Here is a 27585-nt window from a genome sequence, read left to right as displayed (position 1 = left end):
ATGTTTCCCTGGGTGGATTCGCTCTTTTATCTGCATTCTTGTGAGTATGATATGAAAATTATGCGCTACCATGGTGGTTGTCGATGTTGTTGTTGTGCTTGTCCTACCGCTCAAGACTTGGATGGGGATCAATTTTGCAAGAGAAATTTTATGCGGAGCGGAGGGAGGCATCAGGCCGGCGTCTTCGAATCAGTTGCCATGTCTAAGCCTGAGCTTGAGCTGCGTCTTTGTAAGGATTGCTACTGTTGCTACACTTGCCTTTCATGTAAGCTTCATTATCTTTGCTTTGGCAGTTGACATTACGGCTGATTTACCGGTGGGAGCAATGACAGTATACCGTCTAGTTAGTTGTCTTTAGTAATTGGCAATGTAATCAGCTAAGAAATTCTATGATACTATAATATAGCGTTGAGTTCATAATAAAACCTGAAGAGGTGAGCGAACTATCTGGAACAGTATTTAGCGAACTACAGTAGACGTTCGCTCGGTGCAAACGCTTTATCTACAATGCTTTTTAACTGCAAGCCCACTAAGTGCAACTATTCGACAGTTATCGCACCGCTATCTGTCACATATAAAATGTCAACAGAGTGGCGATGTTTTCCGAATGTACTACAGCTGCATTGCGATGTGTTTGAGTGCATTCTAGCTGCGTCCAACAGCAATTGACAACTGTTTGACGGCTGTCAGTCGTTGCAGTTAGCGAATTACATTCGGTAACTGAAACGTAAACATGTTGCACTTATCGAACGTCTACTGTAACTTGTGGAAAATGAAGGATTTTTTTAATCAATCATGAGATCTTCAAGAAACAAAATATGTTAAATTTTCAAGTGAGATTCATGGTGAATTCTTCATGAAAGGCTGGTGATTTTTGAGAATACTCGTGATCATTTTGGACTTAGATACTTCCAAGATTTAAAAGAATATGTTAAATCAATGAAAAAATCTCTGCGCAATTTATAAAACATGTCCAAACGGAACTTCAAAAAATTGGGAATCCTTATGAAAACTTCTGAACTTCTGAAGGAATATGTGGACAACTTTTGAAGGTATTACAGGAAGAATCTCTAACAGAACCTCTAGTAGCATTTAATTCTGAACTTCTGGTGGAACTCATAGAGAGGGTATTGGATTACTTTCTAAATAAATTCAATACACAATTTGTGGAAGACTTCCTAGGCGAATTCTGAAAAAGAAAATCTTGATCAATGTAAGGATTATGGGTTTAGGTAATTCACATGTCACTTTGCGTTTCAGGATCCCCGGTCAACCAACTGGGATCTCTTCACTGATTTGGTTGCGGCCAAATTTCATGGATACTCACCATTCATTGACACTCCAAGTGATTATGATTTCATACCTCCAAAAGTTTCTCAGTAGTTCTTTCAGGTGTTCCTCGAGAAATTCCTCTTGGGGTACCTCAGGAATTCTTTCAGGAATTCCTCGGAAATTTCTCCAGGAGCTCGTCCAGGAATTCCTTCAGCAGTTCCTCGGAAATTCCTCCATGAGTTGTTCGGGAATTCTTCCATGCGTTCCTCGAGAAATCCTTTCTAGGAAATTCCTCCAAGAGTTCCTCAGGAATCCCTCCTGAAGTTCCTCGGGAATTCATCCTGGAGTTTCTCGGGAATTCCTTCAGAAGTTCCTTGAGAAGTACTTTAGGTGGTCCTTGAGAATTCTTTCAGGAGTTCCTCGGAAAATCCTACATCAATTCTTTGGAAATTTCTCCAGGGGTTTATCGGGAATTCCTCCAGAAATTTGCCAGCAATTTTTTTCAGGAATCATTCAGGAATTCCTTGAGAATTCCTCTAGGTGATCCTCTAGATTTCCCTAAGGAGTTCTTAGAAAATTCCTTCATATATTCTTCGGAAATTTCTCCGGGAGGTTCTCGGGAATTCATTCAGAAATTCCACGAGAACTCCATTAGGTATTTCTCGAGAATTTCTCTAGAAGTTCCCTCATGAATTACTCCAGGAGTTCTTCGTTAATTCTTCCAGGAGTTCCTCAAAAATTCTTCCAGGAAATCCACGGAAAATCCTACATGAGTTCCTCAAAAAATTTCTCCAGAAGTTCCTCGGGAATTCCTCCTGAAGTTTGCCAACTACTTTTTCAGAAGTTCCTCAAGAATTCCTTGAGAATTCCTCTAGGAGTTCCTCTAGAATGCCCCCAAAATTTCTTAGAAAATTTGTTGTTAAATTCATTCATGTTTTCCTCGGAATTCTTCCAGGAATTCCTCGGGAATTTTTCCACGAGTTTTTGAGGATTCCTCCAAGAGTTACTCGAGAATTCTTTCAGAGTTTCTCGGGCATTCCTCCAGAAGTTCCTCGAGAATTTATTCAAGGAGTTACTCGGGAATTCTTCCAGAGTTCCTCGGGAATTTCTCCGCGAGTTCGTCGGAAATTCATCGAGGATTCCCTCGGAAATATCTTCAAGAGATTCTCGGGTAAATCTCTAGGAGAATACCTCAAGGACTTTCGGAAATTCCTGCAGGAGTTCCTCGAGAATCCCTTTAGGAGTTCCTCGATAATTTCTTTAAGGAGTTCCACGGGAATTCCACTGGAGTTCCTCGAGAATTTCTCCAGGAGTTTGTCGAGATTTTTTTCAGGAGTTCCTCGGGAATTTCTTCGGGAGTTCCTTGAGAACTCCCCTCGAAGTTCTTCGGGAATTCCCTTAGGGGTTCCTTAGGAATTCTACCAGGAGTTTTTCGGTCAACCTTCCAAGAGTTCCTCGGAAATTTTCCCAGAAGTTCCTCTGGAATTCAGCCAGAAGTTTCGCGGGAATTCATCTAGGAGTTCCTCGGGATTTTTTTTCGAAGTTCCTCGCCATCGGGAATTTCTCACAAGCTCCTCGGAATTTCTTCCGGGAGTTCCTCAGGAATTTCTCCAGGAGATTTTCGGATACACCTCCAAGAGTTTCTTGATTATTCTCAAAGAAGTTTATTGGGTATTTCTCTAGGATCTTCTTGGAATTTCTTCCAGAAGTTCATCGAGAATCCCTCTAACATTTTCTCGGGAATTCTTCCAGAAGATTCTCGGGAAATTGTTCAGGAGTTCATCATAAATTCATCTGGATATACCTATGAATACCACCAGGCAATAATCGGGAATTCCCAAGAAGCTCTGGGAACCAACAGGAATTCCAGAGAAAATACCAGAAAAGAACCTCAAGGAACTATGAAGGAATTCTTGGAGGGATTCCCGAGAAACATGAAACTTCTGGGAAAATTCCCGAGGAGACCCAAGAGGGATTCCCAAGGAGTTCCTGGAGGTTTTCCCGAGAAACATTTTAAGGAATTTCCGATGAACTCCTGGAGGGAATTAACCGAGGATCTTCTTTAGAAGTTCCTGAGAATCTCTTGGAGGAATGCCTGAGGATCCTTGGGGGGATTTCAAAGGAATTCTTGGAGAAATTGTCGAGGATCTTTTGGAGAAATTCTCACGAATTTCCTGAAGGATCTCCAATGGATCTCCTGAAGGAATTCCCGAGGAACTCCTGGAGGAAATCTCCTGGAGGAGCTCCCGAGATACTCCTGGAGAAATTAGCTCAGCTTAGCTTAGACTGACTGCACATATCTATGGTTGCTACTCCGTGGTTGACCCGAAGCAATGACAGTTGCACAATGAATCAACCGAATAATTGACTGGGAGTGGTCAACGTTCTCACTGTGCATGCTTCAGAGACTCTTTTTAACGGTATAATAACGGCACCGGCCACGTCCTTGCAGTCAGGTTGGAAGAGGGAAGGAATATTAGTAACAACCTTTGTTAAGTGAAGGACCGCGTTTACCGCTGCGACTCCACCAAAGGCTACAGGAAGGAGTATTTGCTAGTAGGAAAGGTATCGTTGGGTCTGGATTCGCTTTGGTAAGTGATATGACCTTCGTGCCATGCTGGTTGCCGCGCTATTGTTTGCTTTACGCGGAAAGCAATTCTGGCCACCGCACACTGAAGAACGCTAGATCTCTCGTCTCGCTACCACACTATGTACAAATCCGAAGGCAGAAAAAAACCCGAGATACTCCTGGAGAAATTCCCGAGAAACTCGTGCAGGAATTTCTGACGATCTCCTGGAAGAATTTCCGATGAAGTCCTAGAGGAATTCTCGAGAAACTCCTGTAGAAATTTCCGTGAAACTCTTGGAGAAATTTCCGAGAAATTTCTGGAAAAAATCCCGAGGAAGAATTCTCGGGAAATTCTGAAGGAATTTTTGCCCAACTTAAGTTGAGGAACTCTTGGAGGAATTCCTAAGGGACTCTTGGAGAAATTCCCAAGGATATTCAGGAGGCATTCTACAGGAATCCCAGAAGATTGCCTGGGGGAATTTCCGAGGAATTCATGGAGGAATTCCGGGAAGAACTCCCTAGGATTTCCAGGTGGATTTTCTAACAAACTTTTCAAGAAATTCCTGGAGGAATTCCCGTTAAGATTCTGAAGGAATTCCCGATAAACTGCTGGAAAAACTCCCGAAGAACTCCGGCAGGAATTCCCCAGAAACTTCTGGAAGAATTCCCGGAGAACTCTTGTAGGAATTCCCTAGGAACTCCCGGAGGATTTTTCAAGGAATTCCTGGATGAATTCCCGAGAGACTCTTTAAGGATTTTTCGAGGATCTTCTGGAGGAGTTCCTGAAGATCTCCTGGTGAAATTCCCGAAAAGCTCCTAGAGGAATCCCCGATGAAGCTCTAGAGAAATTCCCGAAAAACTCGTGGGGAAATTTCCGAGGAATTGCTTGAAGTTATTTGTCTCCGAAATCTCCTCACAGTTTCTATATGAATCTGATAAGAAATTTCCAAAACGACATTAATAAACATTACCTGTAAGTTTACATGCAACGTTATTAATTTTTAGCTCGTCGTCATAAACGTTAAGCTGTTGGCGTAGTGTGAACCGTGTGAACGCCTTCCTAGATATAGGATATCACGGTATACATAATACTTTATAGAGAGCTAAGTGAGAAACTAGCATAAATATTGACTTTTAACATTAATTTTGTACTAAAGCCACAATATGGGGTGTGAACACATGTGAAGACATTTTGGCATGCCTTGTGAAAACATTTGAAAATTTCACCTGGCATCCCTGTTGGTATCAGCCAGTTGTCGTCGTCTTTTCATCGCGTGTCATCATTTTCAGTGCTAGCGGTTGATGGGGAGTAACTTTTGCGAGGGAATCCACATGATGCCAGTCGGGAGAGTTTCGTTCGATGGCGGGAAAGCATGCGAGTGATGTGAAGGAGTGAACATTCGTAACGACTGAATTTACGTGTTGGTCCTGCAGTCGGTGATGACCACGAAGAGTCAGCTGCATGAGATCATCCGGTGAGTTTGTTCCTTGTTGTTCCCTTTTTGTACATCGATCTTATCTTAATTGTTCTATAAGCTCAGTCTTCTACCAGAGATAATAATATGCGTCTATTTTATGTATGTATATTTTATTTCTTCCATCAAATTTGAGTCATGGTATATCTCCAATAATTTCAAATTGGATTCATCAAATGCTTAAAAACCGACATCTCTTCTCGACATTGTGTCAAGCGGCGATTAGGAAATTAAGTGTTTGTGGATGCCCCCAAAGGGGAGTCTTGTCACCACTTTTGTGGAATCTCGTAACAGATACACTATTGAGGCAACTTAATAATAGCAGCTTTCCTATTTATGGTTTAACCGACGATTACCTAACATTGCATTGTTAGGCGGTATGTACGTCAGCATCCTTTTCAACCTGATGCAAAGCGCCCCTCAGGTAATTGAAGGGTGGTGTCGCCAATATGGCCTTTCGGTAAATCCGAGTAAAACATCTATTGTTCTTTTCACGGAAAGACGAAACCGTAATGGCGTTCGACCTTCGCATCTCTTTGATTCTATAATCAATTTGACTGATCAGATAACGTACGTTGGAGTCATTCTTGATTCCAACGCTCCTGGACACTTCACATTGAGTTCAGAATCAAGAAAGCTTGTATGGCCTTCGGGCAATGCCGGCGAACCTTTGGTACAACTTGGGGTCTTAAACCCAAGTATATCAAATGGATTTACACAACTGTTGTTCGTCCAATATTGGCTTATGGATGTCTTGTGTGGTGGCAATAGGGCGAAGTGAGAACGGTCCAATCAAAATTAGGCCATCTCCAAAGGATGTGCTTAATGGCAATGTCTGGAGCGTTCTCTTCAACTCCCACGGCAGCGATCGAAGTTCTCTTTGACGTTGCCCCACTACACATTCATCCCAAACAAGAAGCACTTTCTTGCACTTACCGTCTATGGGTACTCGGTTTACTAGAGGAAACTCCTGTGAACCGCAGCTCAACACACACCCCGTTGTTTCCACTTTTGGTGAATTGGGACAAAGTTGTCCTTGCTCCAAGTGATCTTACAATTGCTTGTAATTTTCCATATAGGACGTTTTCCACGAAATTCCCTTCCCGAGAAGAGTGGACACCTGGTTATCTCGAGAGAAGTATTTCAGACGGCATCGTATGTTACACTGATGGCTCCCTTCTCGAAGGTCGAGCAGGTGCTGGTGTTTATTCTCGTGAGCTAAGGCTGCAGCAGTCTTATTCACTTGGTAGACACTGCGCCGTTTTTCAGGCCGAAATCTTTGCTCTTATGTGCGGAGTGCAATCAGCACTTCAGCAGCACGTAATGGGCAAAGTAATATACTTCTGTTCAGATAGCCAGGCTGCTATTGAAGCACTTGCTTCGGCCAACTCCAGGTCGAAGATAGTTATCGCTTGTCGAACTCAAATCGAGGAGCTGAATTCAGCAAACGCTGTTCACCTTGTATGGGTACCTGGCCATTCTTCCATCGCTGGAAAAGAATTGGCTGATGAGCTAGCTCGCACTGGAGCATCACATGACTTCATTGGCCCTGAGCCAGCTATTCCGGTATCCAAGTGTTGGGTAAAGCTTCAGATTCACACCTTGGCTGCCACTCAGCACAGACAATACTTGAATAGTTTGGAGTCATGTCGTCAAACCAAATTGTATTGTTCTGAGCCATCTCTGGGGTTGCCAAAGTGTCTAACAAATCTGTCAAAGCAGAATTTCAGCATGCTGGTCAAAGCATTGACTGGCCACTGCCGACTCAGTTATCTCATGACGAATATTCAGCAAGCTGATTCATTTGCCTGTGATAGCTGTGAATTCGATTATGGAACTTCGTATCATTTAATATGTAACTGTCCAGTTTTTACGCAATTACGTTTCCGGGTACTCGGGAAACACTTATTAAGTGAAACTGACTTCAGAAACCTGAATCTTCAGGACGTTCTGTTGTTCTTGCCCCGCTGTGGTAAAGAGCTATAGGCTCTCTTTACGCTTTATGCGTTAATATAGCAGTGCCCTTCTCAGTGCGCTGTTTGAACCCATTGTGGTACACTTATGCGTTATTACAGTGTCCTTTGCAGGACGCTATGTGAACCCATTGTGGTACGCTTTTGCGTGTATGACGATCCTATTCCCTTACCTGTCCTTTCCCATGTCCTATCCTTTTTCCTTCTCTTCTCCGTCAGGTAAATGATGACTAGGCTCGTGTTCATGGCGATGGCACAAATTTCCCTAATGAAGGAGAACGTGCCTCTGTTGCCGACCTACTGATACTTGATACCATACTGACATTATGCAGCTTCTTTGCATTCTATGCACCACCATGATGTTCACAGAATCATCTAGGCATCATCTCACGCACCATCTTTAAATCAAATATGTGTCTAACTGCGAAAACATGCACCATCGTTAAAATTTCATGCACTACTAAAGCTTTTCAAGCGAATCGTGGCGTTCACTATATCATCTAGGCATCTATTGCACCATTATTATTACATGAAGTTTCGTACATCAAAATAGCATTTCATGTACCATATCAACTCTAATGCATCGTACTGACATCATGCACCATCTTTGAATGCCATGCTCAATATCAGCATTCCATGCACCATCCTAATGGTCTCAGTGTTATCTAGGGGTCCTATACAACATGGTGACATCATGCACCTTTATTGCCGAACGTAATTTGTTTTTATGCATCAACTATTGTTTACACCACTCCAAATCTCATGCTTCATCTTAGCATTTTATATATCAAATTGCAATTGCTTGCCAAGTATGCACTATCTTGACGTTCCCTTGATCACTAAGGCATATTATGTACTATACTCACATCACAAACACCTTTTTACTGAAATTACTAGAGGATTCCGTGAAGGAATTACAGGATGAATCCCTGGAGGGATAACAGAAGGAATCTGTGGTGGAATCCATGAAATAATCTATGAAGTAACTAGAGAAACTCCTGGGCGAATTCTTTAAGGAATTTTTGGTCAAATATTTAGGGCTTCCTGGAGGAATATCTGGAGGAACTCCTCGAGGATTTTGTGAGGAATTTCTGAAGAAACTCATGGATGAATTTCTGGATGAATTTCCGAAGAAATTTATGGATAAATTCTTGGAGGAATCCATGGAGCAATACCTGGAGGAATTCCTAGAAAAAATCCCAGGAGAAAATATTGGAGGAATTCTGGCAGAAATTCCTAGAGAATTTTTTGGAGGAATTCCTGTAAGAATTCCTGCAGCAGTCCCTGAAGGTATTTCATGAGGATGTCATGGAAGTATCCCTGGAGTAATTCCTAGAAGAGTTCTGGGAGAAATTGATTAAGAATTATGTGGAGGATTCCGTGCAGGATTTCCTGGAGGAATCCCTGGGTAAATTCCTTGAGAAATTTCTGATGAAATCCACGGAGGAAATCCTGGAAAATATCCTGGAGAAATTCTTGGATGAATCCATGGAGGTATCCCTGAAGGAATTTTTGGAAGAGTTCCGGGAGACATTCCGTAAAGATTTTTTTGAGGAATTCTGGCAGAAATTCCTTGATGATTTTCTGAAGGAATTCCAGGCGGTATTTTTGAATGTATTTTTGATGAATTTCTGAATAAATTCATGAATAAATCTTTGAAGGAATCCCTAAAGAAGTCCTAGAGAATTCCCTGTAGAATTTCCTGGAGGAATCCATGCAGGAATTGCTCGAGGAATCGCAGGAGGGATTCGTGGAATAGTTCCGGTAGAAATTCTTTTAGGGTTTTCGGGAGGAATCCGTGAAGCAGTTCCTAGAAAAATCCCTGGAGGAAATATTGGAGAAATTCTGGCAGACATTCCTAGAGGATTTTTCCTAGAAGAAATTTCAGGAATCTCTGGAGGAATTCCTGGAGGTAATTCCTGGAGTATTTACTGGAGGAATTCCTGGAGGTAATATTTGAGAAAATTCTGAAGAAATATATGAGGCTTTCTGGAGAAATTTCTGAAATAATGTCTGAAGGAACTCCTCGAGGAATTTCTGAAGGAATTTCTGGAGGAATTTCTGCAGTATTTTTTTAAGAATTTCTGAAGAAATTTTTCAATGAATCCTTGCAGGAATTCCTTGAGAAACTAAGTTCTGGAGAAATGCTTGGAAGAATGCAAGGAGGATTCCCAGTAGGAATTCCTCGAGGAATTCCTGGAGGAATTCTAGGAAGAGTTCCGGAAGACATTCCTTCAAGATTCGCTGGATAAATTCTGGCATAAATTCCCAGAGGATTTACTAGAGAAATCCCTGGAGGAATTCCCGGTAAAATTTTATGCGTTCTTCCTCGAGAAATTTCTGAAAGTATTCCTGGAGGAATTTTTGAGGAATTTGTGAAGAAATGCCTTGAGAATTTCCTGGATAATTTTCTGGAGGAACCCATGGAGGAATTTCTCGAGGAATTCCTGGAAGAGTTTCATTGGGAAATTCCTTTAGGATTGTCTGGAGGAATCCGTGGATCAATTCTTGGAGGAATCCCTGAAGGAAATATTGGGGGAGTTCTGGCAGACATTCCTAAAAGATTTTTCCTAGAAGAAATTTCAGGAGGATTCTCTGGAGGAATCCTTGGAGTATTTACTGGGGGAATTATTTGAGGATTTCTGGAGAAATATATGAGGCTTCCTGGAAAACTTTCTGGAGGAATGTCTGAAGCAACTTCTCGAGGAATTTCTGAAGGAATATCTGGAGGAATGTCTAAAGACATTTGAACATTTGACATATTATTGATTTCCTGGAGGAATTTCTGAAGAAATTTCTGGAAAAAAAATCATGGAGAAATTCCCATGAGATTTCGTGGAGGATTCTCTGAAGGAATTTCTCGCGGAATTCTTCGAGGAACACCTGGAGGAATTCCTGGAAGAGTTCCGGTAGAAATTAATTTAAGGATTTTCTGGAGGAATCCGTGGATGAATTACGGGAAGAAATCCCTGGAGGCATCTCGGAGGAATTTGATGCACTGAATGCCTGAAGGAACTACTCGAGCAATTTCTGAAGGAATACCTGTAGGAATTTTATTAGAAATTTCTGAAGAAATTCTGAAGGAATTCTTGGAAAAATTGCTGGAAAATCCTGAAAAAAACTGAAAGGATGCCGTGGAGGATTTCCTGAACAAATTCCTCGCGAAATTCCTCGAGGAATTCTTGGAAGAGTTACGGGAGACATTCCCGGGGAATTCTGGCAGAAATTCTTAGAGGATTTTCTGGAGGAATCCTTGGAGGAGTTGCTGGAGGTATTTCTGGAGTTCTTTCTCGACAAATTTCTGAAAGAATTCCTGGAGGAATTTCTGGAGGAATTGTTGAGGAATTTCTGGAGAAATTTATGGATGAATCCCTGGAGGAATTTCTGAAGAATTTCTTTGAGAATTTCCTGGAGGAATCCATGGAGGAATCCTTGGAGGAATTTCTCGAGGAGTTCCTGGAAGAGTTCCGTGAAAAATTCTCCAATTTTAGCATCACTGATTGTCCAAGATCAAAATTCTTTCACAACGACATTATTTTTTTTTTCTATAATGATAATTTTCTCGATATTTTCCATTGTATTTTATACATATATAAAATTTTATAAGAGTCGAGATAATGACTTCATATTAAAGTTTCGCATTGCCTTGAAACCATCACCATCCAAAGCCTTCTTCAGAATATGAAGTTCTTAGTGATGTTAGCACCACATCATGTTGAAACCCCTTCTTGGGAATTCATATGGCGTGTAACACCATAATTCTATTTTGCACCATGATCATACATATATTGCACCATCATTGTAGTGCCCCCCACCCCCCCCCCCTTCCCCTAGCAAGAACCCTGCGCACGCTAGTGATCATTTGATATGCAACTGTCCAGTTTTTATGCAACTGCGTTTCCGTGTACTCGGTAAACATTTATTGAGTGAAAGTGACTTCAGAAACCTGAATCTTTAACATGTTCTTAACCCGGTGTTGTAAAGAGCTCTTCCGCTCTATGCATTAATGCAGTGCCCTTTTCAGAGCGCTGTTTGTATCTTTTGTGTGCAAGTTTATGTTCATATGATAAATTTATATCAAAGTAAGTATTCAAACATAGAATGAATCATAGGAGTCAAGCAAATAAAGTCAGGAAATAAATCAAGGCGACAGAAACTTGACCTGGCCACAAGTTAAGGCCTAGGTCAAGGCGATTTTTTTTATCTGTATTAACGAGATTTTTAACCCTAGGCTAGTTCATCTCGGGACCCACGCTTTACTTTCCTTCCGAAGGAAGAACCCACATTTTGTGAGTACGCAGTGGGATTCGATCCCAAGTCCTCGGCGTGATAGTCAAGTGTTCTAACCATCACACCAGATCCGCTCCACAGTCAAGGCGATGATGGCGGGCAATCGCCAAGGATGGAGATCATGCAATTCGGCCCTCGGCACCCATGGTGTGCTAAAGACACACTTAGTTGAAGAGAAGCAAGCCAAATAGCAGTGGAAACGTAGAACCGGAAAGAAGTAAGAGATTTGGAATAACTTTGGATTGGTCTCTAGAAGGGCTATGACTTTGAATAGGCTTCGGATTGCCTTCATCTGGCTTTGGATTGTACACTCAGATTGTTTTGATCCATTTCAGTCTTAATGACTCCCAAACATCCCAAGTTGCTTGTGGTATTCTTAGAAACCATAACCTGCCTCTCACTCCGCAAAAGGCGTAACCTCAACATCAGACATCTCCGCTGTTGAACATGTGCTTGTTAATGCCTATTATGAATGCAAGCATTATGGACGGTTTCGGTGAAGCGTGATGACAACCGATGAAAATAGCTTCCTCCAGGGGGCGCGGTGATGGCAACCGGAAATTGTATATCATGCGCTTCGACTTTACTCTTCTTACGGCTGCTCAGTGCTCAGCCCGCCGGGATGCAGCACTGCACGGTTCAATTAAGCTTTAATCTGCTGATAAATATTCATACCGTGATTTGCGCCGCATTGTGTCGATGAAAACCTTCGGGTGTTTTGATTCGTTCGCATAGTATAGACAGACACTCACTGGGTGCCATCCGCCAGTTAGGTATGGAAATATTTATCCTAGGAGGTTGGCTAGCGATGGGAATTTATTTATTTTCCACTGCCTACTACTGCGAATCGGCAGCAGTGGCGATGATTTCCTGTCAGGATACAATTGTTTTAAGCAGGCCGCCATCGAAGTGGAAAGCACAGACAAACAGACGTAACACTTCGAACAATTTTCGATTCAAATCATAGTCACGGGAAACATATTCGCCCAATGCTAAAAGGACTAAGTTTGGCCGACCATCAACTAGGTGGCGGTAGTGAGCAAACGTCAAACTCGAACAAAAACGATGCGAGCGCCACGGGTGGGCAGTTGGCCACCTATCCAATTTTGAAAAGGCCGTTAAATCGATGTACGATGGGAATTATCAGAGTGTTACGTCTGTTTGTCTGTGTGGAAAGTGTTGCATGTCTCTGTTGGCGCAAATTGTTGTTTGCTTTTTTTGTTCGCTTTCGCGACACGTGTTCTATTCACGTTGCTAGCTTTTGAAACTCGTTCAATACATTTTTGTTTTAAAATATTGTTTTAAAAATACTGTTTGTTTGAAGGGAAAACATTTTTAGATGAGCATTCATCGTGGCATTCATTATAAAAAAAATCGCAAAACTATATATCGGGAGAGTCTATTCATTTCGTCAAGCATAAAAATGCAATGACAAGGTGATTTCAGTTTTTCAATGCAATTTCATAGTTTTCTAGTAGAGAGACTATTCCTACTATGTACTGTTCAGTAGGGTGCTCTTAATTACAGCCTTCTCTTTGTTTGTTTCTTATGTATTTTTTTTTTCCGTTAGAAGTGAGTACATGCAGTAATCGTTTATTTCCCAATAGGGTGAATTTGGAAGGGTAGGATTACTAATGAAACTATCACCCTGGTTATTCATGCTGCAGTAGGAGCGAATAAAAGGTGATACCACTGCTACCATCAAAAGCACATTCGTCAATCAGAAACAGTATTTTTCCCTAAACATGAAGTCTAAAATATCCCTGTTAACCGTCTCTTTACCAAAAGGCAACTGGTGGTTACTTCCTAGTTCGTTCACTTCGTTACTTCGATATTCATATTCGCTGTGATCATTCATTCCATTCAATCGCAAATGAATGTGGTGAATATGTTGAATACAGATTCGGCTTGTGCGCAGTATCGTTCCCTGTGTTCATGATCTTGAACCCACACACACACACACACACACACACACACACACACACACACACACACACACACACACACACACACACACACTTGATATTGAACTTGAATTCATTGTCGTTGCGTTCTGGAACGTCTGTCTGGACTGGACGTCTGGCTCGTATGTTGGAGCTTTAACATATTAATTGAAGTTGAACTAACGGGATCAGTAAATCTATTGATGCATTGCTTTCACGCATAACAACATTTATGCATATGAGAAAAAATATTTGATCTCTTGAAACCGTTCGTTACATATTTTCAGCGTCTTTCAAATTTTGCTCATGGTTTGTCTGTTCTGTCTGTTCTGTCTGTTCTGTCTGTTCTGTCTGTTCTGTCTGTTCTGTCTGTTCTGTCTGTTCTGTCTGTTCTGTCTGTTCTGTCTGTTCTGTCTGTTCTGTCTGTTCTGTCTGTTCTGTCTGTTCTGTCTGTTCTGTCTGTTCTGTCTGTTCTGTCTGTTCTGTCTGTTCTGTCTGTTCTGTCTGTTCTGTCTGTTCTGTCTGTTCTGTCTGTTCTGTCTGTTCTGTCTGTTCTGTCTGTTCTGTCTGTTCTGTCTGTTCTGTCTGTTCTGTCTGTTCTGTCTGTTCTGTCTGTTCTGTCTGTTCTGTCTGTTCTGTCTGTTCTGTCTGTTCTGTCTGTTCTGTCTGTTCTGTCTGTTCTGTCTGTTCTGTCTGTTCTGTCTGTTCTGTCTGTTCTGTCTGTTCTGTCTGTTCTGTCTGTTCTGTCTGTTCTGTCTGTTCTGTCTGTTCTGTCTGTTCTGTCTGTTCTGTCTGTTCTGTCTGTTCTGTCTGTTCTGTCTGTTCTGTCTGTTCTGTCTGTTCTGTCTGTTCTGTCTGTTCTGTCTGTTCTGTCTGTTCTGTCTGTTCTGTCTGTTCTGTCTGTTCTGTCTGTTCTGTCTGTTCTGTCTGTTCTGTCTGTTCTGTCTGTTCTGTCTGTTCTGTCTGTTCTGTCTGTTCTGTCTGTTCTGTCTGTTCTGTCTGTTCTGTCTGTTCTGTCTGTTCTGTCTGTTCTGTCTGTTCTGTCTGTTCTGTCTGTTCTGTCTGTTCTGTCTGTTCTGTCTGTTCTGTCTGTTCTGTCTGTTCTGTCTGTTCTGTCTGTTCTGTCTGTTCTGTCTGTTCTGTCTGTTCTGTCTGTTCTGTCTGTTCTGTCTGTTCTGTCTGTTCTGTCTGTTCTGTCTGTTCTGTCTGTTCTGTCTGTTCTGTCTGTTCTGTCTGTTCTGTCTGTTCTGTCTGTTCTGTCTGTTCTGTCTGTTCTGTCTGTTCTGTCTGTTCTGTCTGTTCTGTCTGTTCTGTCTGTTCTGTCTGTTCTGTCTGTTCTGTCTGTTCTGTCTGTTCTGTCTGTTCTGTCTGTTCTGTCTGTTCTGTCTGTTCTGTCTGTTCTGTCTGTTCTGTCTGTTCTGTCTGTTCTGTCTGTTCTGTCTGTTCTGTCTGTTCTGTCTGTTCTGTCTGTTCTGTCTGTTCTGTCTGTTCTGTCTGTTCTGTCTGTTCTGTCTGTTCTGTCTGTTCTGTCTGTTCTGTCTGTTCTGTCTGTTCTGTCTGTTCTGTCTGTTCTGTCTGTTCTGTCTGTTCTGTCTGTTCTGTCTGTTCTGTCTGTTCTGGCTTCTTGTCTTCTTGTCTTCTTGTCTTCTTGTCTTCTTGTCTTCTTGTCTTCTTGTCTTCTTGTCTTCTTGTCTTCTTGTCTTCTTGTCTTCTTGTCTTCTTGTCTTCTTGTCTTCTTGTCTTCTTGTCTTCTTGTCTTCTTGTTTTCTTGTCTTCTTGTCTTCTTGTCTTCTTGTCTTCTTGTCTTCTTGTCTTCTTGTCTTCTTGTCTTCTTGTCTTCTTGTCTTCTTGTCTTCTTGTCTTCTTGTCTTCTTGTCTTCTTGTCTTCTTGTCTTCTTGTCTTCTTGTCTTCTTGTCTTCTTGTCTTCTTGTCTTCTTGTCTTCTTGTCTTCTTGTCTTCTTGTCTTCTTGTCTTCTTGTCTTCTTGTCTTCTTGTCTTCTTGTCTTCTTGTCTTCTTGTCTTCTTGTCTTCTTGTCTTCTTGTCTTCTTGTCTTCTTGTCTTCTTGTCTTCTTGTCTTCTTGTCTTCTTGTCTTCTTGTCTTCTTGTCTTCTTGTCTTCTTGTCTTCTTGTCTTCTTGTCTTCTTGTCTTCTTGTCTTCTTGTCTTCTTGTCTTCTTGTCTTCTTGTCTTCTTGTCTTCTTGTCTTCTTGTCTTCTTGTCTTCTTGTCTTCTTGTCTTCTTGTCTTCTTGTCTTCTTGTCTTCTTGTCTTCTTGTCTTCTTGTCTTCTTGTCTTCTTGTCTTCTTGTCTTCTTGTCTTCTTGTCTTCTTGTCTTCTTGTCTTCTTGTCTTCTTGTCTTCTTGTCTTCTTGTCTTCTTGTCTTCTTGTCTTCTTGTCTTCTTGTCTTCTTGTCTTCTTGTCTTCTTGTCTTCTTGTCTTCTTGTCTTCTTGTCTTCTTGTCTTCTTGTCTTCTTGTCTTCTTGTCTTCTTGTCTTCTTGTCTTCTTGTCTTCTTGTCTTCTTGTCTTCTTGTCTTCTTGTCTTCTTGTCTTCTTGTCTTCTTGTCTTCTTGTCTTCTTGTCTTCTTGTCTTCTTGTCTTCTTGTCTTCTTGTCTTCTTGTCTTCTTGTCTTCTTGTCTTCTTGTCTTCTTGTCTTCTTGTCTTCTTGTCTTCTTGTCTTCTTGTCTTCTTGGCTTCTTGTCTTCTTGTCTTCTTGTCTTCTAGTCTTCTTGTCTTCTTGTCTTCTTGTTTTCTTGTCTTTTCTGTAGGAATCCGGGAAGGTATTCCTGGAGAAATCATGAGAGGATTTATTTCAGATATTCTAGGAGGAACTACTGGAGGATTTCTGGAGGGGTTCCTGGAGGAATCGTTTGATGATATGATTTTCGAAACACTTTCTGGATGTTGTTTTGAAATAAACGTGGCTAAATTCTTGAATATAATTCCCGAGAAAACATTCCGGGTGTACGATTAAATCGTGGTATGTACTATATTATTTTTCCTATACCGCTAGCCTTCAGTCTTTCTTGATGCAAAAAAAAATCCATTGTTTTTCAATTTTCTTGGTGGACACTCCTACAAACATGATGAAATTGAATTTCATCCCCTCATGAGAGGTGTCGGCAGATTAAAGTGTAGTGAAAACGTTTTCCCACCGTCGCCGTTGCGTTGGTTGTCGTCTAACAACTGAATCACTTCTGAGAATAAAAGAGCAATCAAAGTGGGCGACGCGGACAGCCGCGCGCCCACGCTTTGTAGTCTACAGCTTAGCCTATACACGTTACAATATCCCTCATGGACTACTATGTAGCTGTAGCGCTAAACTAATGGCAGACGCCGGTAATTTCATAGTAAGCGAGTCGTCGGAACAAAAAACGGTTCATAAAAAGATCCGCAAATATTAGGATAGGCTTCTCCGTCCTCGCATATCATCGGATGTTCCCGCGAGGTTGGGGATGATCTGGGGTACCAAGGAAGACCAGTATCCATTACACCGCTATACTATATCCTCTTCTCGCGCAGCACATGGTCGGTCACATGATGAAAGGTATAAAACCAAAACAACCCTTCACGAAGATAATATTCATGTAACGAGATGCGGCTTCTTCTCTCTCGCGCCTAATGTCGGGCGGGGATCATCGCCGGATATAGGAGCCCAAAATGGATTATACCTGTCTGGCCAGCCGCCTGGCCGATACACAGCAGACAACAGACGGAAATTTGTCCCAACACGTTTTTAATCAAATTTTGGCGGGCAATGAACCCTAGATCCGAAGAGGGAGGAAAATAATTGCCGATTCCCACGAAATCAACCCGCCCACTCGTGTAGACCACTCAAATCTGGAAGAGCTGGAGTGGGAGTGAAAAGTTTTCCATGCTAATTAGGTTTGTGACCGTTTGTAGTTTTTATTTTAAATTGATTTAATCGAATAAGATGATACTTGGGAAAACGGGAAGGTCAACAACGCTGGAAATGGGTTTGATACTTCCGCTTATTACATTAGGCACATACATATGAGCATTTCTCTTCTTCTTGTAAATCTTATCTGCATTCAGGGCCTTTTATTTCAACCGCAAACCACAAAGGTGTACAGCCACAATCTTTGTTCCAATATGTAGTGCATAGACGACGCCTGATAGTTGGAACTCGATACCTATGCCGTCATTACGATATCATAATTTCCGGCTTATTCTCTATGGATATTGATTATATCTAACGACTTTTGCCATGCTTATTTCTGCCACTCGAGCATAACTTCTATGATAGTGTATGCACTTACTGTCTTGTGGACGCAGTTTCTGTTGCATGTAGGATGATTAGTAAATGAATAAACAACATGATGGCAAAATGTCCCAAATGGAGGATAACGTGCCTCTGGAGCCGGCCTTCTGATATAATTAAGACATATCCTTTACATGTTAGTAATCAAGATAGTCGAAACCAAATTCATCCAATCATTCTTCAAGCGCAGAGCTAGAATGGGACATCACCTACCATGCGCCTCCATCCCGAGTAAGGTGGAGCCCCGATTTTGTCAGCCTTTTTTCGAAGACCACTTTATAAAGAAGACTTGCAGCACTGCTGAAAATCAGGAGTCACTGTTAGCAGCGCCACCACGGATAAAGGTGGCACTATTCATGATAGTGTGTGTAAATCTTCATACTCGCACCAATACACTCTTACACTTTTATACAAAGATACCACCTTAGCTCATCAGGCGGCGGTGCCATCGGTGACGCTTGCCGTTAGTATGGGAAAACAACAGAGTTCCATGTCTTCTTGATAAAGTAGTCTTCGCTTTTTTATCAATGTGTTTTTCATTCAGCATTATTGTCGTCGCGGTTGAAACCCGTAGTTTCCCCACACCCGACAATCGAATTTTCTTAAAATCCATACGTGAAACCTAACGTCGGACGTAGTGCGCTGGACAGCGGACCTGGCCCTCTATCCAGCGCACTGTGCCCGACGTACGTCCGACACACGGTTTAGGAGAAAAATCTATTTTCGCGTGTCAAAAATTCCGATTTTCAACTGCACGAACAATACCATTACCATTGTATGTTGATGGCTTGGATATTCAGCATGACCATTAGGTTGCGGCTTATTTTTCAAAAGTTGTTTTAACCTGGAATTCGTAAGCTCTTCTGGCTTCAAATGACATTAAACGAGAAACCTCTGAGTTTGAGCCAAAAATATTGAGATTTAGAGGTTGCGCCATCGCCTCAAAGTTGAATTTTTAAGTAAGAAAAAGGTGTTTTTAATATTTTTTCAATTTTCAATCTTTTTTTATGAATCTCCCACAAATTAAATTTCGATTGAACTTATAGAACAATTTTTTTTTTCAAATTCACGCAAAATATGATTTCTTCAACAGTCTTGTTAGAGATCACATTCATTTGAACCTTTTCATCGATATTCGGCCTCCTTTGTCTCCGACATCCGCCACACAAGCAATCAAACTACTGTACGAAAGAAAAATGTCAAACGAATGCACTTCACCACGATAGCGTCTTCGGGAAACGGTTCGGTTTTTGTTATTCCTGTCTTCTTCGATAATGAGACCTGTGTTGGCCATATATGTGTCGTATTCAATACAACATGCAAGAATAAACTACACACTACGAAAAAATCAAAATTACTCGTGACGTAAATTTACTGCACAGAACGTAAACAGTTTAATAACGTAAATTTACAGGTCTTTTGACTTAATTATACGTCATTCTTGAAAAATTGAGTTCAAGGTGACGTAAACAATTTGTGAATCGTGAGTCATTACGTTTCATATGACGAAAAATCCAGTTTAATGTGACAGAAAATTACGTCACTTGGACGTTAAAATTTACGTCATATCCCAAGTAACAATTCCATCGCTGATTGGTTTTGTTTGGTTTTTATTAAGGTTTTATTACAGCAATAATTAAAACTCACAGTTTCATGACTGCTTTTATGAAAACCATTGATAAAATGTTTTATAGTATACTTGAAGATATTAATAAAGACAGATTTTTAGAGTAAACAAAACTTTCCGATATGTAAACCTTCTGGCAATCATTATTACCACAATAAAACTGTTAAAACTCTCAACAGATGGCGATCCGTTCGATTAGTAACGACATCTGTTGGTGGAAAAGCAAAAACTACGACACTGCTAGGTTTATTGAGGAATCATCAAGAATTCATTCCATAAGAAGTTTCTCCAGGAATTCCTGCAGGAGGTCTTTAGAAATTAGTCTAGGAATTTCTGCAGGAATTTTTTCTGAAGTTCCTTTAGAAATTCCTAAGGAAGTTCTTAGAGGAATTTGTCCAGGAGTTCCTGCCTCTAGGAGTTTCAGGGATTTTTGCAGATGGTTCTTCAGAGATTCCTCCTGAATTTCTTCAGGGATTCCTACCGAATTCCTTCAGAAATCTCTTCAGAAGTTCCCTCAGAGAATCTTATAGGAGGATCCAAGGAAATCCCCAGGAGAATTTAAGAATTCCCCTAGAAGTTTATTCAGGGATTCCTATGTAAGAGTTCCTTCTAAGAATCCTTTAGTATATCCTTAGGGGATTCCTCGAGAAGTTCCATTCTTCTGGGAATTCTTCTAGGAGTTCATCCAGGAGTTCTTCCAGGGATCGCTCCTGAGGTTCTTTTAGATTGTAGATTGAGATTCAGATTTTTCCGGATGCCTGCAGGAGTTACAGCAGAGATTTCTCCACAAGCTCATTCAGGAATTCCTACAGAAGTTCCTTCAGAGAATCTTGTAGGAGTTCCTTCAATAATTCCCTTAGGATTATAGACAGACATATCTTCAGGATATTTTTGAGGGATCGTTCATGAAGTTTTTCTAAGAATTCCTCCAGGATTTTCTTCAGGAGTTCCTCCAGGAATTCTATAGGGCTATTCTAGGGAGATTTTGCCTGGAAATCCTTAGGATATTCCTACTGGAATTCTTTGGAGAATTCCCCCTGGAATTACTGCAGGGATTTTTCCTGTTATTTCTTCGGGGATTCCTCCTGGACTTCTTTCATGGGTGAGGCCATGCATTCGAGGATTTCTCCTGGAATTTCTTCGGAGATTTCTCCTAGAATTCATTCGAAAATTTCTCCTGGAATTCTTTCGGGGATTCTTTCTACATTTTCTTCCGGAGTTTCCTCCTAGACTTCTTTCGAGGATTTCTCATGAAATTCTTTCGGGGATTCTTCTGATATTTCGTCGTGGTTTCCTCCAGGAATTTCTTTGGTGATTCTTCTAATAATTCCTTCGGAGATTCCTTCTGGAATTCATTTTGGTATTCCTTCTGGACTTCCTTCAGGGATTCTTCCTGGAATCCCTTTGGGGATTCCTTCTGGAGTTAATTCGAAGATTCCTCCTAGAATTCCTTCTGAGATTCCTCCTAGAATTTTTTCGGGGATTCTTCCTGAAACTCCTTCGGAGATCCCTACTTGAATTCTTTCTGGGATTCCTTTAGAAATTCCGTCGGGTATTTCTTCTGAACTTTCTTCAGGGATTCCTCCTGGATTTCCTTCGAGGATACCTTCTGAAATTTCTTCAGAGATTCCTCCTTGAATTTCTGCAGGGAATTCCTTCGGGGATTCCGTTTTAGAATTCCTTCCTAAACTGATTTCGGGCATTTTCTCCTGGTTCTCCTGGTCTTCCTTCATGGATTCCTCCTGAAAATCTTTGGAGAATTTTTCCTGATACTCAGTCGTGGATTTTTCCTGAAATTCCTGCAGGGTTTCATCCTGGAATTTTTTTTGATGACTTTTCTTAGAATTCGGTGGTTCCTGTAGATTTCCTTCAGGGATCCCTCCTGGGATTCCGTCAGAATTTCTTCCTGAAATTTCTTTGAAAATTTCCGCTTGAATTCTTTCAGGGATTCTTTTTGGTACTCCTTCGCGGATTCTTTCTAGAGTTCCGTCGAGAATTTCTCCTGGAATTCCTTCGGGGATTTCTCAAGAAATTTATTCGGGGATTTCTCCTGGAATTCCTTCGGTGATTCCTCCTAGAATTTCCCCCAGGAATTTCTCCTGGAACTCCTTCAGAGATTCCTTCTTGATATTTTTCGTTGATTCCTTTTAGAAACCCTTTGGGGATTCTTTCTCAAATTCCCACGAAAACTCCAACTGGAATTCTTTCGGGATTTCCTCTTAGAATTCCAGTGGGAATTCCTCCCCTCCAAAAAATATTCAGAGATTCCTAGAAATACTCAGAAATTCCTACGGAATTTCCTACGGAGCTCCGAGAGCTCCGGGGATTCCTCCTAAAATGTCTTCGGAGATTTTGCTTGAATTTCATCCAGGGGTTCCTCATGGAATTGATTCAAGGATTTCCCTAAAATTCATTCAAGGATTCCTTTTGAAACTCATCCAGGGGTTTCTCATGGGTTTTTTTTCGAGGATTTGTCCTGGAATTCTTTCACGGATTCCTCCTGGATATTTTTCGATGGTTCCTGCTAGAAATAGGGTAGAAGCTTCAGTTTTGGCCAGTCCGGAGTTTTGGCCATAGTGCGGTATTGAGCCTGTTGCGATCTAAATCGGCGTAAATTTATTTTTTACTAGTAGATCCTAATACAATATGATGATTTCAGCTGTGAAAACCACACATTTTGATTAAAAACTGGAAGAAAAAAATATATTTCCTTAAAAAATCTGCTCCCATATATCTATTTTGGCCAGGGTGCTTCTAATTTGGCCACTCCCATAAGAAATACACGTGATTGGCCAAAATAGAAACCAAACTTGAGAATATGGCCAAAACTGCGGCAGAGCTTCTATTTTGGCCAGTGCAACTTTTAATACAAAAATCAAGTATTGGCTTGATTTCTGCATTTTTCCTTCAAAATATAGATTGAACCCTTTCTTTTGACGCATTGGTTGTTTTCATAGGATTATTGGTTATTTTTATAAAAATGATTTCCCTTAGACTGGCCAAAACCGGTGCCCGCACCCTACTTCGAAAATTCTTTCTGGAATTCCCTTGGGGATTTCTCCTAGACTTCCTTCATGGACTTCTCCTGAAACTTATTCGGAATATCAAGAGGAGTTCAGTCGTGGATTCCTCATGTTATTCCTTTAGACCCCTTTTAGACCCCCTTTTAGACCCCCTCCCTTTTGTTTGAAGCGTAACACAGCGCTAGACCCCCTCCCTTCCCCTATTACGTTACGTAATATTTGAATGAACCCTAAGGATACTGGACAAAAGGTCTTATCACCAAGGGCGAAGCCAGGGTGGGCAGGAGGGGGGGGGGCGTGCCCCCCCTTCCCTGACCGAGCAACTATATTCTAACTTAACCGAAAAACTTAGATGATCAGAGCTGTTCTTGACTAGTAAAAATAAAATTCTCCTGCATCCTCGTATTTTTTTAATGTATGCAGGAATTCCTTCGGAAATTCTTGGAGAAATATCTTCGAAAATTCCTGAGGGTATTCCTTCGGAAATATCTGGAGGAATTCCTTTGGAAATTCCTGAAGGAATTCCATCAAAAAATCGTGGAGGAATCCCTTCGGAAATTCCTGAAGAAATTCCTTCGGAAATTCCTGAAGAAATTCCTTCGGAAATTCCTGAAGGGTTCCTTCGGAAATTCCTGGAGCAATTCCTTCGGAAATTCCTGGAGGAATTCCTTCGGAAACTCCTTGGGCAGTTCCTTGGGAAAATCTTGGATGAATACCTTCGGAGATTCCTGGAGGAATTCTTTCAGAAATCCATAGAGAAATTTGTGAGGAAATCCTTAGGTGAATTCCTTACGAAATTCCTGGACAAAATAATTCCAAACATCCTGGAGGAATGCTTTTGCTTTTGGAAATTCCTGGAGGAATTCCTTCGGAAATTGCTGGACGAATGTCATTGAAAATTCCTGGAGGCATTCCTTCGGAAAGTCGTGGAGGATTTTTTTCGGAAATACTTTTTGGATTTTTTTTGGAAATTCTTGCAGAAATTCCTTCGGAAATTCCTAGCGGAATTCCTTCGGAAATTCCAAGTGGATTCCTGGAGAAATTCCTTCGGATATTCCAATTCCTGGAGGAATTCTTTCAGAAATTTCGGGAGGAATTCCTTCGGAAATTGCTGGGCGAATTCCTTTGGAATTCCAGGAGGAATTCCTTTAGGAATTCCTGGAGGAATTCTTTCGGAAATTCCGGGAGGAATTCCTTCGGAAATTGCTGGACGGATTTCATTGGAAATTCCAGGAGGAATTCCTTCGGAAATTCCTGCAATAATTTCTTCGGTAATTACTGGAGGAATTCCTTCGGAAATTGCTGGACGAATTCTTTTGGAAGTTTCTGGAGGAATTCCTTCGGAAATACCTGGAGGAATTCCTTCAGAAATTCCTAGAGGATTTTTTTCGGAAATTCTTTTTAGATTTTTTGAAATTCCTGTAGGAATACCGTCGGAAATTCCTAGCAGAATTCCTTCGGAAAACCCTGAAGGAATTCTTTCAGAAATTCCGGGAGGGATTTTTCGGAAATTTTATTAGGAATTCCTTCAAAAAATTCCTGGAGGAATTCTGTCAGAAATTTCGGGAGGAATTCCTTCTGAAATTGCTGGACGAATTCCTTTGGAGATTCCCGGAGGAATTCATTCGGAAATTTCAGGAGAAATTCATTTACGAATTCCTGAAGGAACTCTTTCGGAAATTCCTGAAGGAATTCCATCGGAAATTGCTGGACGAATTCCATTGGACATTCCTGGAGGAATTCCTTCCAAAATTCTTGGAGGAATCCCTTCGCAAAATCCTGGAAGAATTGCTTCGGAAATTCCTGAAGGACTTCGTTCGGAAATTACTGGAGGAATTCCATCGAAAATTCCTTGGCGAGGTCCTTCGAAAAATCTTGGATGTATACTTTCGGAAATTTCTGGAGGAATTCTTTCAGAAATTCTGGGAGGAATTCCTTCGGAAATTGCTGGACGAATTCCTTTGGAGATTCCTGGAGGAATTCATTCGGAAATTCCAGAAGGAATTTCTTTAGGAATTCCTAGAGGAATTCTTTCAGAAATTCCGGGAAGAATTGCTTCGGAAATTCCTGTAGCAATTCCTTCAAAAAATCCTGGAGGAATTCCTTACAAAATTCCTGAAGGAATTCCTTCCAAAATTCTTGGAGGAATCCCTTCGCAAATTCCTGGAAGAATTCCTTCGGAAATTCCTGAAAGAATTCTTTCGGAAATTTCTGGAGGAATTCCTTCGGAAATTCCTTGGGGAGTTCCCTCGAAAAATCTTGGATGAATACCTCCGGAAATTTCTGGAGGAATTCTTCCAGAAATCTATAGAGAAATTTCTGAGAAAATCCTTGGATGAATTCCTTAGGACATTCCTGGAAAAAAAATCATTCTAAACTTCTTAGAGGAATGCTTTTTATGATTCCTGGAGGAAATTCCTTCGGAAATTCCTGGAGAAACTCTTTTGGAAATTCCTGAAGGATTTTTTTTTGAAATTCCAGGGAGAATTCCTTCAGAAATTCCAGGAGAAATTCTGTTGGAAATTCCTGGAGAAATTCCTTTGGAAATTTCCAAAGGAATTCCTCCATGAATTTCCGATGTAATTCCACCAGGAATTTTGCGAAGGAATTCCTTCAGGATCTTCCGAATGAATTCCTTCATGTATTTCCGAGCGAATTCCTCCAGGAATTTCCGTGGCAATTCCTCCAGGAATTTTCAAGCTAATTCCTCTTCGAATTTTCAAAGGATTTCCTCCTGGAATTCCCGAAGGAATTCCTTCATGAATGTCCGAAGAAATCCCTCCATGATTTTTCGAAGGAATTCCTCCATGAACCGCCGAACAAATTCCTCCAGGAATTTTGCCAAGGAATTTCTAAAGGATTTTCCGAAGGAATGCCTCCACGAATTTCCGAAGCAATTCCCCCAGAAATTTTCCGACGGAATTCCTCTACGAAATTCCTACGGAATTCCTCCAAGAATTTCCGAAGAAATTCTTCTAGGAATTTTCAAAGGAATTCCTCTTAGAATTTTCAAAGGATGTCCTCCTGGAATTTCTGAAGGAATTTCTCCATGAATGTCCGGAGGAATTCCTCCATGAATTTCCGAATGAATTCCTCCAGGAATTTTGCGAAGGAATTTCTAAAGAATTTTCCGACGGAATCCATCCACGAATTTCCGAAGAAATTCCTCGAGGAATTTCCGGAGGAATTCCTCTAGAAAATACCGAAGGAATTCCTCCATGAATTTCCGAAGGAATTCCCCCAGGAATTTTGCGACGGAAATCCTAAAGCATTTTCCGAAGGAGTTCCTCCATGAATTTCCGAAGGAATTGCTCCAGAAATTTTCCGAAAGAATTCATTCACGAATTTCTGAAGAATTTCCCCCAGGAATTTTCAAAGGAATTCCTCCAGGAATTTCCTGAGAAATTCCTCCATGAATTTCCGGATGAATTTCTTCAGAAATTTCCGGAGGAAATCCTCCAGGAATTTCCGAAGGAGATCCTCCAGGAATTTTCAAAGAAATTCCTTCTGCAATTTCCGAAGGAATTCCTTCATAAATTTCCGAAGGAATTGCTTCATAAATTTCCGAAGGAATTCTTTCAGGAATTTCCGAAGGAAATCTTCCAGCAATTTCCGAAGGAATTCCTCCTGGAATTTCCGAGGGAATTCCTGCAGTTATTTCCGGTGGAATTCCTCCAGGGATTTTCAAAGGAATTTCACCTGGAATTTTCAAAGGATTTCCTGCCGGAATTTCCGAAGGAATTCCACCAGGAATTTTCGAAAGAATTTCTCCAGGAATTCCTTCACGAGTTTCCGAAGGAGTTGCTCCATAAATTTTAGAAGGAATTCCTCCAAGACTTTTGCGAAGAAATCGCTCAAGGATTTTCTGAAGGAATTCCTCCATGAATTTCCGAAGGAATTCCTCCAGAAATTTCAGGAAAGAATTTCTTCAGGTATTTCCGAAGGAATTACTCCAGGAATTTCCGAAGAAATTCCTCCAGGAATTCCCGAACGAAATCCTCCACGAATTCTCGAAGGAATTCTTCCAAGAATTTCCGAGGGAATTCCTCCAGGATTTTCCCGAAGAATTCCTTTATGAGTTTCCGGAGGAGTTTGTCCAGGAATTTCCGTAGGAATTCCTCCAGGAATTTTCAAAGGAATTCCTCCTGGAATTTTCAAAGGATTTTCTTCTGAATTTCGGAAGGAATTCCTCTACGAATTTCCAAAGAAATCCCTCCCGGAATTTCCAAAGAAATTTATTATGGAATTGCCTTGAAGTACCTCCAAAAATTTCCGAATGAATTCCTCCGAAAATTTTTGACGGTTGTCCTCAAAAACTTGTCAAGGATCCTTCGGTGGAATTCCTTGAGGAATTTCGTAAAGATTTATAAAAAAACCTTAAAAAATCCTCAACGAACTTATCAAACAATTTCTCACGAAATTTCCGAAGGTATTCCATAAGACATTTCAGACATATGTTAAAAAAAATCCATACGAACTCCTTTAACAATTTCCGAGTTTTCCTTATCAAGGCATTTTTAACGGAATTCTTCAAAGTATTGCCGAATGAGTTCCTCTAGGAAATAAAAAATCACAAAAAGCATTTCTTCAGGTATTTCCGAAATATTTTTTCAAGGAAGTTTTGAAAGATTTTTAAAGAAATTCCTTATGGAATTTCAGAAGGGATATCTCATGAGACTTTTAGTGGATTTTCTTCAATATTTTCGAAAGAATTGTTTCAGGAATTTGGGAAGGAATTCTCACAGGAATTTCCTGATGAATTCCTCCAAGAATTTTTGAAGGTATTCCTCAAGGAATTTTCGGAAGAATTCCCCACGAAAACTCCGAAGGAGTTCCTCAAGGAATATTCTAAATCTATTTCAAAGAAATTCCTCAAGGAATTCCCGTAGAATCTTCTAAAGGAAATCGTAGAAGAACTCTCGAGGGAATGTCTTATGGAATTTCCCAAGAAGCTTTAGAAATAAAGGAATTCCTCAAGAAATTTCTGAAGAATTTGTCAAGGAATTTCCGGTGGAATTCCTCAAGGATTTTTGAAATAAATTCCTGAAATTATTCTTTAATTGATTCCTTTAAAAATTTCCGAATGCATTCCTCTAGCAACTTCCTTTAGAAATTTTCAAAGATTTTTTTCC

Source organism: Aedes albopictus, chromosome 3, assembly GCF_035046485.1.
Source record: "Aedes albopictus strain Foshan chromosome 3, AalbF5, whole genome shotgun sequence".
In the NCBI taxonomy this organism is placed as follows: domain Eukaryota; kingdom Metazoa; phylum Arthropoda; class Insecta; order Diptera; family Culicidae; genus Aedes; species Aedes albopictus.
Note: the sequence above shows the minus strand (reverse complement) of the source record.